At 43.4% G+C, this 14,467-nt stretch overlaps 1 long non-coding RNA gene across 12 annotated transcripts in view; it reads right to left on the bottom strand.

Annotated features, from left to right (window-relative positions):
- Positions 1-6,127, bottom strand: part of LOC141577226 (uncharacterized) — a 110,667-nt gene extending 104,540 nt beyond the window's left edge. For all 12 annotated transcript variants that reach the window (XR_012506079.1, XR_012506080.1, XR_012506084.1 and 9 more), the window contains exon 1: positions 5,746-6,127. This is a non-coding gene — a long non-coding RNA (uncharacterized LOC141577226). The remainder of the gene's footprint in view (positions 1-5,745) is intronic.
- Between the last annotated feature and the right edge of the window lie 8,340 nt (positions 6,128-14,467).

Genomic DNA, 14,467 nt, shown 5'->3' with positions numbered 1-14,467 from the left:
GTGGGACCGCCATGAGCCCTCTCCAGAGTCAAGGCCCGAGGCCGTAGGCCGGGGGGACACAGATTCTCACAATCTCCCCAGCAAAGGGGGACCACCTCCCGGCAAAGACATTTCACCCTCTTTGCCCAAGGGACATCTCGATAGATACACAGGGAAACAGAGCAGAAGATGGGGGGGTAGGCAGCCCAGAAGAGCTCGTCTGAACTTCCAAGGCAAAGTGGGTCCGTTGACTTAATCACAGGGATAAAGTGAGGACGAATCTTTCCCTGCTGTGCCCCATACTCCGTGACACGCCTTTCCCTGCGTAAGGAGCTCATTTGGAAGCCCCTGGCAGTGTTTCTGTTGTCCTTAATTGGCATGGTGGTTGTCAGGCAGGGAGAGAGGGCCTGAGCCGTGCAGGTGCTGGACCTGGGAAGCAGGAGACACTGGCTCCACCCCCAGCTCAACCAGCGCCTCATTCTGCACCTCAGGATTCAGCGTGACATCTATAAGCAAAGGAATTAGACTGTCCCAGGAGAGGCTGTCCAACAGGAATGAAATGTGAGCCATGTAAAGAAAGTTTCCCAGTTGCCACATTTAAAGAGGTAACCCCCCCAAAAAAAAACCCTAGAAACTGATTTTAAGAACATATCTTACTTATTCTACAGTATGTAAAATACTATCATTTTGACATGTAATCAATAAAGAAAGTAACAAGATAGTTTACATTCTTTTTACTAGACAAGTCTCAGCGTCTGATGTGCATTTGACCTAGAGCACATCTCAGCTCAGAGCAGCCTCCTCCCCAGCTCTCCTAGCATCAGTGGCTTTGGCTACTCTATTGGACAGCAACTCCAGGGGTCACACCAGGGGAATTGGCTGAAAAGCGGGAGTAAGTGTCCATAATAACCCTAAAAGAATCTCTCTGAAACAAAGGCGGATTCACTTTTAAACGTCTGAAAACCGGCGGGTTGCTCCTCCCTCACGCCTTGGCTACAAGACAGCCCTCCTCCTTGCTGATCCCTTTCTGGATGTAGGGAAGCAACCCTTCATATAGCCAGGGTGGCCGGGCATCCAGGTAGACTTTCCTGCTCTCTGTGTCCAGTCCCACGAAGTCCTCCTTCTCAAACAGGATGTAGAGCAGGAGGATCTTGTCCCCAGACTTGTCGGAAGAACTGTCCAGCCACTTGGACTTGATCATGATGAAGAGAGACTCAGTGAAGTCCTCGATCCTCTTCTCCATCACCCTGCATTCCTCGTAAATTGAAGGCTACGTCGGTGCGCGGCTGCTCGGCCACCTCCCCATGCAGCACAAAGACAAAGAGCCGAGAGTCATAAAGCGTGGTGCCATACACCTCTTCTGCACGTGGAGCTTCTCGAAGGTCTTGGCCAAGAGGCAGTCGGTAATGGTGACAAGGCCCACGACCTTGCGGTGGGTCTGGAAGTCGCTCCACCCATTCTCGGGCGCATAGTGTTGACTGTAGTGGATACAGGGTGCCCACTGCCAGCCGCACGGGCTGATCTGCCTCACCAAGGAGATTCGCTTATAGATGCACAACAAATTCTGCTCTGAGGTGATCCCCACGGGTTGGACCACCACGGGGAGAGTCTGGTGGTCCTCAGCACACTGCACGTAGTCAGGGATGTTCATGTTGCAGGCCCTGACGAGAGGGAAGAGGAGACCGAGGTACATACTGTGCTGCGGGCTGCGGGCCTCACTGGGTTGCGGTGACCTTGTGTGTACCATTCAGAAGGCAGGGGAAGCCCAAGCAAAGCCGGGGGTACAGTTTGTCCTCAGCGTCTGCACATGGCTACCGCAGCTCGGATCACATTACGCAGCTTTTGGTCTAGGCTTCCACCCTCTGCAGAAAAGGGTCATTTCTTGTTTTCTGTTTCCAAGCACCTAGCCATGCCCTGATGCAAAGTCAGTGCTCAAAACTGCTGAATAAAAGAATGAATAAAGGAACTGCTTCCACACCCCTCAGCAGGATATAATGCAAAGAAACACAGTAGGATCAAAAGTCCTGGATTTCAGCTCCAATTTATTTGAACTCTTTAGCTGCAGAATACTTGATAAGAAAACTTGCTTTGGGGAGGAGAGTACAGTTCAGTGGTAGAGCACATGCTTAGCATGTATGAGGTCCTGGGTTGAATCCTCAGTACCTCATTTTAAAAAAAATGAAACAAATAAATTAACCTATTTACCCCCCTCAAAAAATATTTTTTGAATTCCAAATTCAAGAAAAAATAAACACCTTGCAATTGACACAACCTTGTAAACATGAGTATATTTCAATTAAAAAAAAAATCCTTGCCTTACAAGAATATATCTGGATTATGGAAGTTTACAAGTGTAAAATACCTAGGGTACCACCTGCATAAGAAGAAGGATCTGTACAAATTTACTACCCCTCATTTATGAGCTATATTTCCTTTGGGGGGTATATAACCTCTCAGAGCTAATTTTCTCAGATTAAAAAAAAGAAGGAAACATTACCGGATTCTCCATACTGCTGAAGAATCAGATAAACCTATGATAGCATCTGACCCACAGAGTTTACTCAATAAATGCTTGCTGAATGAATGAATAAACAAGCAAAGTGAATGCTGCTCCCTGCCACAGAGCATCATGATGGTACTGCCTGGAAATCCCAAGCCCACGTTTCACCTGACTCTACACTAACCATGGGTGACCTGGGCAGGCCTGTGTGCTCCTCTTAACCCCAGTTTAATCATGAATAGAAATGAGGGCAATAACACAAACCTCAAAGGGTTAGTGAGTCATTACTGAATTGTATCCCAACTTTGCAAGATGGAACCTTTAAAGAAACTTGGGCAAAAATTCCGTAGGCCCTCTCCATATTATCTCTTACAACTACATGGGAATCTACAATATATCTCAAAATAAAAAGTCTAATTTGTTAAAGAGGCTATTGAGGTTAAATGAGCTCACTGTCTCAAATAAGGAACACACAGTACAAATAGGTCAATGCCCAGCCCATGAGATACACTCAGTAAACATTCCCACTGAGCCCAGTGGTCCCTCCAACTTCAGAGCACGATGATGTGTCCTCATGGCCAGAGGCCCCTGCACCTGAAACTAACAAAGCTAATGGTCCCCACTTTCAAGAGCCCCTGCCACCGCCGTAGGTCTAATTTTGTACTTGTAATTTTTTTTCTTTTTATTAAATAGAAAAACGTAATTGCATAGCCTTCAGGTCACCAAAAGCTGACTACAGAGATCATGATGGCAGCCCTTCTTCGTGAAACAATAAAATGAAAAGCCATTTCCACAAGATCTCTGTGTAAATCTACTAGGGAACTTCATCCTGGACTGAGAGGAAGAGGACTGGGGAGGAGGGGGCAATCTGCGGCACACAGACCCATGGGCCACCTGTCCCACGATGGACTTTAGACCCAACACTCACCCTCAAGGAACTTCAAAATAGACACAGACAGAGTGCTGTGGACAAGATTTTTTTTCTTTTTAAAGAAATCCCTGATTCTCTCGCAGGTTTTGTTTCTACCGAGAAATAAATGTCTTATGTGTATAATGTTTCACAAAAGACTTAAACTATTATCACCCCAACTTGACGCATTAAGAAACTGAGGGAGAGAGGTTTATCACGTTGTGCAAGATTAGAGAGAGGCAAAAAAAAAAAAATTAGAGAGAGGCCACGTCGGACACTGTATATAAACCCAAGCCCCTGTTCCAGTGCTCACACTAGAAAGTGGGATATACTGCCCCTTTACTGCCCTCTCCCTGCAATAAATGTCTGAAGAGTCTTTTCTGTGCCACCTGGAATCACAATCACTTCAATTTTCCACAAAGAGCTATGTCACTCCTTGGAGGATGTGTCAAAATCTACATGTTGAATGGGAGTAGAGATTTGTATTTTCTGTTTCTCAAAGGAAACATGGCTTAAAAGAAACTGAAAAGCACTTTTCTAGTCTAAGTCTTCATTGTGTAGAGAAGGAAACGGAGGCTCAGAAGAGATGAGGAAAGGGCCTTATTAACAAATATTGCCTCAGCGCAGCACCAAGCCAGCCTTGGGCACTTCTGGGGGAGGATCTGGAAGGCCCAGGAGAATGACTCTTAGAAAACGGAAAGAGAAGAAGCATACAAGGCCCCGTCTCTACACCACTATAACATGAAGTTCCACCAAATTACCCAGTATGGGTGCAGCCAACATTAAGGTGGGCTAAACAGGTTAAATAAGCCTGGAAGTTTCAACCATAGTGGAAATTCCAACATTTACTATGTTTTTTTCCCAGTTCAAGCATCAGCTCAGTGGGCACTCTGTACCAGGCACTACACGAGGCCTGGAGTTCTCCCAAATACACAACTCTTATATCACGTGTGCAAAACACACACATTCCCACCAGAAGGAAAATGCCCACAGATAAGGTGGAATTACTGAAACTGAAAGCAGCCAACCAGCATATATTACTAGCAAAAACGGTGCTGCTAGAAATAGACTCATGGACATAGAAAGCAAACTGTGGTTAGCAGGCAGGAAAAGGGGGATTAACAGATACACATTAATAAATATAAAATAAATGACAAGGACCTACTATATAGCACAGGGAACTATATTCAATTTCTTGTAATGAGTTGTACTAAAAATAATCTAAAACATATGTAGATACATATGCATATGTTTATAACTGAATCTCTGCTGTACATCTGAAACTAACATTCTAAATTGACTACACTTCAATAAAAAATAATTTTAAAAAATAAGTAAAAATAAAAGCAACGCCATTTAGAAAAAATAAAAGAATACTCTGATCCCCTTAGCTGTAGGTGCTGGAGAATTCTGGTTACAAACACCAAGTCCACTGGGTCACTCCAGCACTGGCTGTCACTCTTTCTGACCATCAGAGAGTCACTTGGCTTCAGTGAGTTTATTTTCTCTTCTGTGAAAGGCTTCAGTTGCAACTAACGATGTATAGAATCTCATCATTCACAAACCCAACAATTAAAGAGGACTTCCCATGGGCCAGGCTCTGGAAATATGAAAATATAGGGTCCGAGATATATTCATGGGTAGAAGAAATTTATGCCATAAAGACATTAATTCTTCTTGCTTTGATAGACAGATTCAATACAATTCTGTTTAGATTTCCTACCAGAGTTTTTATGGGTAACAAGATAATTTATGGTCAGGAACAACCAAGAAACTTCTTTAGAACCAGCACTGGGAAGGGGTGGATAGGTCATTCATTTCCACTGGTCTTTCTGAAGTGATGAAAACGTTCTGGAATATTAATTGTTGCACCACTGTGAATATGCTAAAGCTGCTGAATTGTAGCATTTAAGTGGGTGGACTTCATGGTGTGTGAACAATATCACAAAAAAGATGTTAAATGAAAAAATATTTCTTGACAATTATTTTTCCCTCTATACAACTAGTCTGTCCCACAATTTAAGAAGAACGAAAAAACCAAAACAAACCAAATTTTGCCAGGAGCTCTTTAGGACTGCAATGTCCCTGAGTCTCCAAAGCCTCTGGTGGTGCTGTTCCTGTTAACACACCCTAGCTGGGCTGGGCTAGTTAGGGACTGTAACTATCTTTTTAAGATCGAAGGTCACACGTTTCACCCTGGGAGAGGGAAGGATGGAGGATGTCACAGCCTCATGCCTTCAGCTCATTTTTAACTGAAACAAGCCTTGCTTTCAACACTGTAATCCCTCTCACTATAAAAACAGTGACATCATCAAGCATCGCCAACAAAACACGTGAAAGTGTTCAAGGTACTTACCTGGGGCAGAAACACTAAGGGAGGAGAAGGAAGCTCGCTCAGCACTGACGCTCCCTTTTCCCGACTCCACCAGGAGAAGCTGGGGTTCACAGCCGGAGGCTCTCAGCCCGGGGAGCAACGCCCACACCACTGAGCTGGTCCCAAGGGAGCGGGAAAGGGAGAGGAGGGCAGCCCCGTGGTCGCGGGGCAGGGAAAGCGGTGGTGGGGGACGCGGGCTGTATCCCCGCTCGGAGGCCAGCCCCAGCCCCAGCCGCCCGCCCCCGTCCGTGTCCGCAGAACCCGCCCGCCAGGGACATAGCCCGCCCAGGGGCGGGGACCGGCCGGCGGCCGAGGTGAGGCAGCCCGGGAGAAGAGTACTCGCAGGCGGGAGAGGGGAAGGGGACGCCAGCCGCGGACTGAGGGAAGCCCGGCTGGGGCGAGAGGCGGCAGGTGCACACCTGGCCCTGGACAGCTGTGGCCGTGGCGCCGGGGCAGGAGCAAAAGTCCTACCAGGCGAAAGAGCTGAGCAGAATTTGGGGCCGATCCCATGCTCGGAGCTGGAACTTCCAACCCTCGTTCCAGCTGGCACCGACTGCGCATGCGCAGGAGGGCCAGCGATCCTCTCTGGGTTCTGCGAGAGAAGGTGGGGAAGCGAGGGACGGAGAAGATGGGAGGAGGAGGGGAGAAGGGGAAAAGTGGGGGGAGAGACATGGACAGGAGGAGCAGAGAGAAGGCAGGGATCTGGAGGTTGGAGGAGAGTAGCAGAGATGGAGAGAAATAGCTTTAACTCTGGGGGCATCCTGAAGGAGGCAGCAGTTCTGCCTCTGCACACTTCTCTAACCCTTCAAGGCCCGCAGCACATATTTTACCTACCTGGACCAGCCCTCCACCCAAGGCCTCTGCAGGACCCCTACGGGGATCACACCCGTTGCCCCAAAGTGGAGCTGGGTTTCCTTTTGCTCTGGGAACCAAGCACCCGCAGGTGTTGTCGCTCAGAACTACCTTGTAAAGTGTACATATTCCCCTTTTACACGCTGGGACACAGGCAGGCAAGATCTCTGCTTTACCTCCACTGTCCCAGGTGTTGTACTGGCGGGGAGCGGGAGGTACAAGGTCAGATCCCAAAAGGAGCATACTGCCTGAGTTTTGGTGCATAGTCCCCATCCTTCCTGAGTAAACCACACCCCACCCTCGGGGAACCATCAAGAGCACACAGTATGTCCCTGGGTGTGGGATAGCTGCCCTCAATTCCAGTGCCCAGCTTGCTAGGAAGATAGGAGTGTTACTGAGTCTAAATTCATTCTCCTTAGTGCAGGACAGGCCAGTAAGTTGGGAGACCAGGTGTTGGGGCATGGAATAGCAACTTTCTGTAGACCTAGATGGCAAACTAATGTCCTGGAAAATCATCTCCCCAAGTCAGAATTCAGGCTCCTTTCCTACGAGCTTGGTTTTTGCAATCATCTTGATATAGGAATTCTTTGTTGTTAGAATCCTTTGTTCTTGCAGCTATCTGCCTGGGTCAGATCCCTGTAAACCACCAACAAAACAAACGTTATTTTCTATTATGTAAATTCTTATCTTTACATGAATGGAAAAGTGTTAAATATCCTTAAAGGTCAGAGCCTTCAAAATAGGCTCTCCTGTATATTTTAGGCTCTAGGCAACATTGTTTTACAAGCAAGATGAAGCCTAGGAGACAGAGCACAGGGTTAAAGTCAAAGGAACAGATCTATTATGGAGTCAGATTTGTTCTTTTCTATTACCAGGGCAGAAGACACTTGAGGATTTAAATCCCTTTAAGTTAAAAATAAGTAATACTTTAAAGGAATTTACATACATAGGTCGGAATGTGCATAGCATATCTGGAAAACACACAAAGGATTGTAAACAGTGGCATCTCCAGGGAGGGCTGAAAGAAGAGAGGATGAGGGAAAACTTCTTTCACTTGTGTAATTTTGTGCTCTGTTTGAATTTATTTAACCACATGCATGTATTTTTTTTCAGTTAAAAAATGTGTAATGGAGCAAAGGATTTGCAAGCTCAGCAAATACAGCAGCCATGGAATCACTGAGCTATCAATTTTGATTTAAGCCAGGAAGCAATTATTGACTCTCTCCTATGTGCCCAGTGCTGTTTTAAGACTTCTTTTATTTTTTTTTATAAAATAATAAAGTGCTATTCCTCACCCCTGCCCATGGCTGGTGGAAAACCAACTGAGTTTTTATTGAGTTGTTTTCCAAAAAGTAGAGATCAGTTATAAAGAGAACACATCTTCAGGGCAAAAAAGGCGGAGTGGTTTACCAGCAGGCCAGATAGCTTTGAAGGTTTTTCAACAGAGGCACACAGAGGCTGAGAGAGAAAGCCTCCAGGACCCTACGAAAAGCTGCCCAAACTTCCTTCTCCATGGCACTACTGAAATAGGAAAGAAAAAATCTGACTCCATATTAGATCTGTTCCTTTGACTTTAACCCTGTGCCCTGTTTCCTAGGCTTAGTCTTGTTGGTTCTGCACCTTTTGTAAAACAATGTTGCCTAGAGCCTGAAATATACAGGAGAACCTATTCTCAAGGCTCTGACTTTGAAGGATATTAACACTTTCTATTCACATAAAGATAACAAGTTACAGAATAGAAAACAACATTTGTTTGTTGGAGGTTCACACGGATGTCACCCAGGTGAAGAGCTGCAAGAACAAAGGATTCTAACAACAAAGAATTCATACACCAAGTTTGCAACAACCAAGCATTCCCACTTCCCATTTTTAATATAAGAAGAGCCTGAAATCTGACTTGGGGTGATGGTTCCCCAGGACATTATTCTACCATTTCTCAGCTGGCTTTCCAAATTAAAGTCGCTATTTCTTGCCCCAAAACCTGGTCTCCTGATTTATTGGCCTGTAATGCACGAGCAGAACAAGCCTGGACTCGGAAACACAGACATTGAAAGTATCCATTTGGTATAGTAAATGACCTGTTTCTCCTCATCTTCCTGACGTTTTATTCTCTTGACCACTCCTGCTATGTTTATGAAAAACCTGTCATGTGGACACATTTCCACCTCTAGCCACTACCCTTCCAGGTAACAACTGATGCCAAGAAGGCAATGGAAGTTGCTAGAAGGTATTACCTGGACAAAATAGAGCAGAAGTGGGTTCTGGCTGATGTTCAGGAGCAGGCTGGAACACCTGACAAGATGTTATAAGTACGGAGAGACAGCTGGGCACCAAAGGAGAAGCTTCTAAACTTCCATGAGGGACTTGTTGGATAGGAAGGAAAAGTCCCAGACTATAGCTAGGATCCCACCACGAGCTTCCTGGGCGAGTCTGGGCAAGTAATTTAAAATCTCTAGGCCCATGCTGTCCATCATGGGAGCCACCAGCAGCATGCAGTAGTATGAAGTTATTCTGTAGCCAGACAGAATTATAAAAAGACATTTTATTGCAAAGGCCCAGCAGGTATAATATTTAAAAACGTTATTGGTTATCTTGACCTAACGAGTTATTTTTGTATGTGTAGGTTTCTGTGGTTTGTAAGGCCGGTGACTAATAATTCCGTTACAGTGAAGTATTTTGAAATTATAAGTTACTAGACACAGTATCCTCATATCACAGTTGAAAAAACTGATCCACATAAGCAAGATGATCTGACTTATTAGTTATGAGCAGGGGCTCTTGGGCCAGCCTGCCTGAGTATAAATTCTCACTCTGCCTCCAGGGGGTTCTGTGTGAATCTTGGACAAATTATTGTTGTTTTTGTTGTCGTTGTTATTATTTGTGCCTCTTTTTCCTTACCTTTAAAGTAGCGAGGAATATGTGGACTCTATCTCCTACTGTGTTGGCAGGATTAAATGAGTAAACGTCTGTGCTGCCCACTTCCCTGGGTTTCAGCATTCTCCAGGCAATCAGTGCCAAACTCAGAGGCATTCTCCACTGTCTTCGTCAGTCTGGGATGCTGTAACAAATTACCACGTGTCGGGTGGCTTAAACAACCAGCATATTCCTTATGGTTTGGAGGCTGAGACTTTCAAGGTCAATGTATCCTTGAGAGGATTGCCAGCTCGAAGATGGCTGTCTTCCCAATATTTTCATATCCCAGAGAGCAGAGAGAAGCAAGCACTCTGGGGGCTTGTATAAGAACACTAATCCCATTCATGAGGGCTCTACTCTCATGACCTCATTTTATCCTACAAATCACCTCCCAAAGGCCCCACCTCGCAATACCATCACCCTGGGAGATGGGGTTTCAACATACGGATTTTGAGGGGATGCAAACATTCAGTCCACACATCGGCTAAGTCTCCCCAACATGCAGTCATCAAACCTGTAGCTAATATCAAAGTAATATTTATATCTCTCTGCCCATTTCCATTCCTACATCCACTATCACTGAAGCCCTGTTACATTTTATTCCTTATTTTTCTTGTAGAGATTTAATTGATTCCTCTAACTCCAATGCTCCCCTCGCTCCAGTCTGCTTAACAGCCCTGCCAGGTAAGTCTTCCTTAAAACACCTTCCCATTTCACCTGGTTGTTTTTTAGGTGTAAATGTCAGAATCCTCTCCACACCCCATCCTATACCTTTAATCCGTTGCAATACGGCTCACTATGTTATTTTCCTCTTACCAATGTAAGAAATTTCCATAAGCTTAAGAGCTTAAACCAGCACAGATTTATCAGCTTATGGCTGTGGTCAGAGATCCAACACAGTCCTCACTGTGCTAAATTCAAGGTAGCAGCAGGTTTCCTTCCTTCTAGAGGGTCTAGAAGAGAATGTTTCCTTGTTGTTATTGTTTTTTTCCAGTTTCCAGAGGTAACCCACCTTCCTTAGCTTGTGCCCCACGACTTCCTCCATTTTCATGGTCAGCAGCCTTTCTGAACATTGCTCTATGGCTACACCTCCCTCTGAATTTAAACTCAGCTGGGAAATATCCTCCATTTTAAGGACCCCTGTGAATACATTCAGCCCACCTGGACAATCCAGGCTACTCGCCCTATTGTCTCATCTCAGGATCCCCTTGTCCCATCCCATTCAGGCATTATGGATGTGGCTGCGACACTCACCTGTGTAACATTTCCTCTCATTAGCATTTTATGGTTCAAGGCACTTATGAATGACTTTTTCTTTTTCTTCCTTAGCCTTTCTGCATTCAGTATGTCTGGTAGATTATATGAATCCTTTTTATTTGTTCCCCTGCACTAATCTTTAATAATGTATCATGGGTTTAAAATGCTAACTGATAGACAATTTAGAAGACAGAAATCCTCTAAGATTTTTGTCCTAAAATATCTGTCATGCATTTTGCCATGTACAGTAACATGTCACAGGTGGCTACCCTGTGGCCGGGGAGGGACATGATTCTGCCATCACACTCCCCTCATTCTCACCAATGTGCTGATCACCTAACCAAGGCTCTATGCTCCCTGCTTCACTCACTTCCTCCTCCTTTCCATTGACTACCCTGTTCCCATCACTTCCTTCATTCAGCACATCAGGATTTCATGACCACATTCTTCTCTAAATGGAAAGGGTATCTTGAATCTAATGTCTGACAACTCTTCTTACTGTATATGCACGCACTGACCTGCACAGAACCCAGTCCAGCTCTTTATTTTCCTAGAATCTCCCAGAGGAATCAGTTCCATGATGATGGTAATGATGATGATGATATTGACAATGATGACAGGGACCTCTCAAGGATTCTGATAAAGAGGGAATCAATAAAGGGAGGGAATCATTGCAAAATTGCCCCAGAGACAGGCTTAAAAGTAAATAACTTCTATAGTGTTTAATGAAATTGCCTAATATTTAACTATTTTTAAAAATTTATATCGCTGAATTTAACATTTTAACGGGAATTCTCATTCACCAGTAACAAAGATTCAACTCTAGGACCAAAGTCTAAGGATTTCAATCTTCTAACAAATTGTCCACTAGCCTTTTAAACACGTGATCCTTTTAAAAAGCTTAGTGCTGGGCTGAAAATAAGCAGGATTCATATAATCTCACCAGACACAGTGAATGTGGAAAGACTAAGGAAGAAAAACAAAAAGCCCTTCATAACGTCTTGAACTTCACGTTGCTCACAGGAGAAAATGTTTGCCAAGTTGAGTGTCACATCAACATGACGCCTGAGTGGGATGGGGAAGCTGATCTTCCTCATCAGACATTTATCCTGATTTGTTAGATGCCAACACAGTTTCCTCATTTGATTTGCTTCTAACAAGTATGGAAGAATTTACGTTCTACCAAAAGCAGTCTAAACATTTTCCCCTGCTGTCAGGTCTCTGGACTGAATGTCTCCACAAGAAGGACATGAATATGCTTCATAGGGAATTCTTCCTGAGAAGCAACAGGATTTTCGAGGGCAGAACTGCAGGCCCCCCATGGAGGGCTGGAGGAGGGCTACAGGGGGCACTGGAAAAACAGCAGGAGTGGGTTCAGATACTACCACTCAGGTCGCCAAAGACAGCATTGCTATCTCTGAGGATATGACATTCTCCCAAAAGTTCCATGAGTGAAGGTACCTGTGAACACTAAGCAGGTTGTTAAGAAACAGCAGCACATAATTTGCGTCACAACTCAATTACAGTATGTTTTGATATTTGGAAAATAATTAGCCCATTGTCCTTTGAAACTGCAGCAGTAGCAATAGAAATAAAAAAGGCTGAGCCGTCTTGTAGACAACAATCAATAAACAATTCTAAATCTGCAGGATTCCTTGACGATATGCAAGCAATGAGCTAGATGTGTCTTGCAGATACTTCTTATTGCAGGGCGCTCTCCTGCAAAGCATAGAACTAGTTTTCTCAGCAGACAGAGGGAACCAAGTCAAGATTCCAAATCTTGAGAGATTTACTATATGGCAGGAAAGATCACACAATTACATCCAGCCAAATATGAATAAATGTAATCAAATATTATCAAATGTGATTGGAGCACAGATGAAACAGAAATTCCTTTCACCTGGGATCTAGAGAGACTTCTTCAGAAAATGTGGCTTTGGAGATGGCCAAAGATATGGGTTGAATTTTGGCAGAACAGGATGTAAGGAATTTTAAAACTGATTCTAAAATTCATATAAAAATACAAAGGATCCCAAATATCCAAAACAATTTTGAAAAAGTAAAACAAAGTTGGAAGACTTGCACTATCTGATTTTCAGCTTTTTTTTTTTTAAACTACAGTAATCAGAAAGTATGGTGTTGGTGTAAAACAGGAAAATAGAATAATGGAGCAGAATAGAATGTTCAGAACTAAACCAACACTTATATTGACAATTGATTCTCAAAAAGGATGTAGTGGAGAAAGGATCTTTTCAACAAGTGGTGCTGGAAGAATTAGAGAGTGATATGCAAAAAAAAAAAAAAAATGAACTTTGATCCACACCTCACAAAATATACAAAAATTAACTCACAATGGATCATAGATCTTAATAGGAAATCTAAAACTACAAAACAGCTAGGAGAAAAAGCACAGGCTTAAGCTTTATGACCTTGGGTTTGGCAAATATTTCTTTGCTATGACACCAAAAGTATAATCTATTTTAAAAAGAAACTGATAGAGTGAACTTTATCAAAATGAAGACTCTTCAAAGCTGTTCTAAACCCTGCTAAGCAAATGAAAAGACAAGCTATAGACAGAAGCTATTTGCAGATCATATATCTGATAAAGGTCTCTCTTTGTATCTGATCCAGAATAAAGAGGTCTCAAAACTCAATAATAATGCAAACACCTGAATGAATAAATGAGGCCAGAACACACTTCAGTAAAGATATCCAGATGGTTAATAAGCATATGAAAAGATGCTGATTAAAGATGCCATTAGTCATTAGAGAAATGCTTTTAAAACCACAGTGAGATACTAGTACACATACATACAAGAATGAATACAATTAGAAAGACCGACCTTACAAATTGCTGGTAAGGAAGTAGAGCAAGCAGAGCTGATACACACCACAAGGAATTTACAATAGTACAACCATTTTGGAACAGTCTTTAACAGTTTCTTTAAAAAAGGTAAATACCTATCTACCATATAACCCAGATATTCCTCATCTGGTGCTTTAGAAAAGAAAAGAATATGTCCATATAAAGACTTGTAACCAAATATTCACTGCAATTTTATTTATAATAGCTCAAGTTGTAAATAACCCATGCATCCATCAAGAAGTAAATGGAGAAACAAATGATGGTCTATCCAAACACTGCTCACAACAAACTATTCAGAAAAACTCAGCACAAAACAATACTCTGCTATAAGAAAAATAAGCTATTAATACAGCAACACAGATGACTCTCAAAATAATTACACTGAATGAAAGAAGTCAGACAACATAGAGTAGATACTGCATTAATCCATTCATACAAGGATCTTGAAAATGCAGACCAATATGTTGTGATGGAAAGCAGATCAATGGTTTCCAGGGGAAGAGATGGGGAGGGAGGGAGGGACAACAAATGGCAGGAGAGAAGCTTTGTGGGTGATGGGTATGTTCACTCTCTTGAATGTGGTCATGGTTTCTTGGGGATATACTTATGTCAAAACGTATTAGCTGTACACTTTATACGTGTGAAAATTACTTTGCCAAGTATACCTCAAAGCTGTTTTAAGAAAAAAGGCACTTCAGTCCTGATCCACCTCAGCGCCTGATTGGAGCGACATGATCAGTCCCTCACCCTGTTTGCCTAACAGGAAGGTAGAAAACCTCTCACGGAAAATAACATATGGATTTTTCATTTGCAATG

Source organism: Camelus bactrianus, chromosome 3, assembly GCF_048773025.1.
Source record: "Camelus bactrianus isolate YW-2024 breed Bactrian camel chromosome 3, ASM4877302v1, whole genome shotgun sequence".
NCBI classification, from domain to species: Eukaryota; Metazoa; Chordata; class Mammalia; order Artiodactyla; family Camelidae; genus Camelus; species Camelus bactrianus.
The sequence above is the reverse complement of the archived record's forward strand: the minus strand, read 5'-3'. Positions and strand labels throughout refer to the sequence as shown.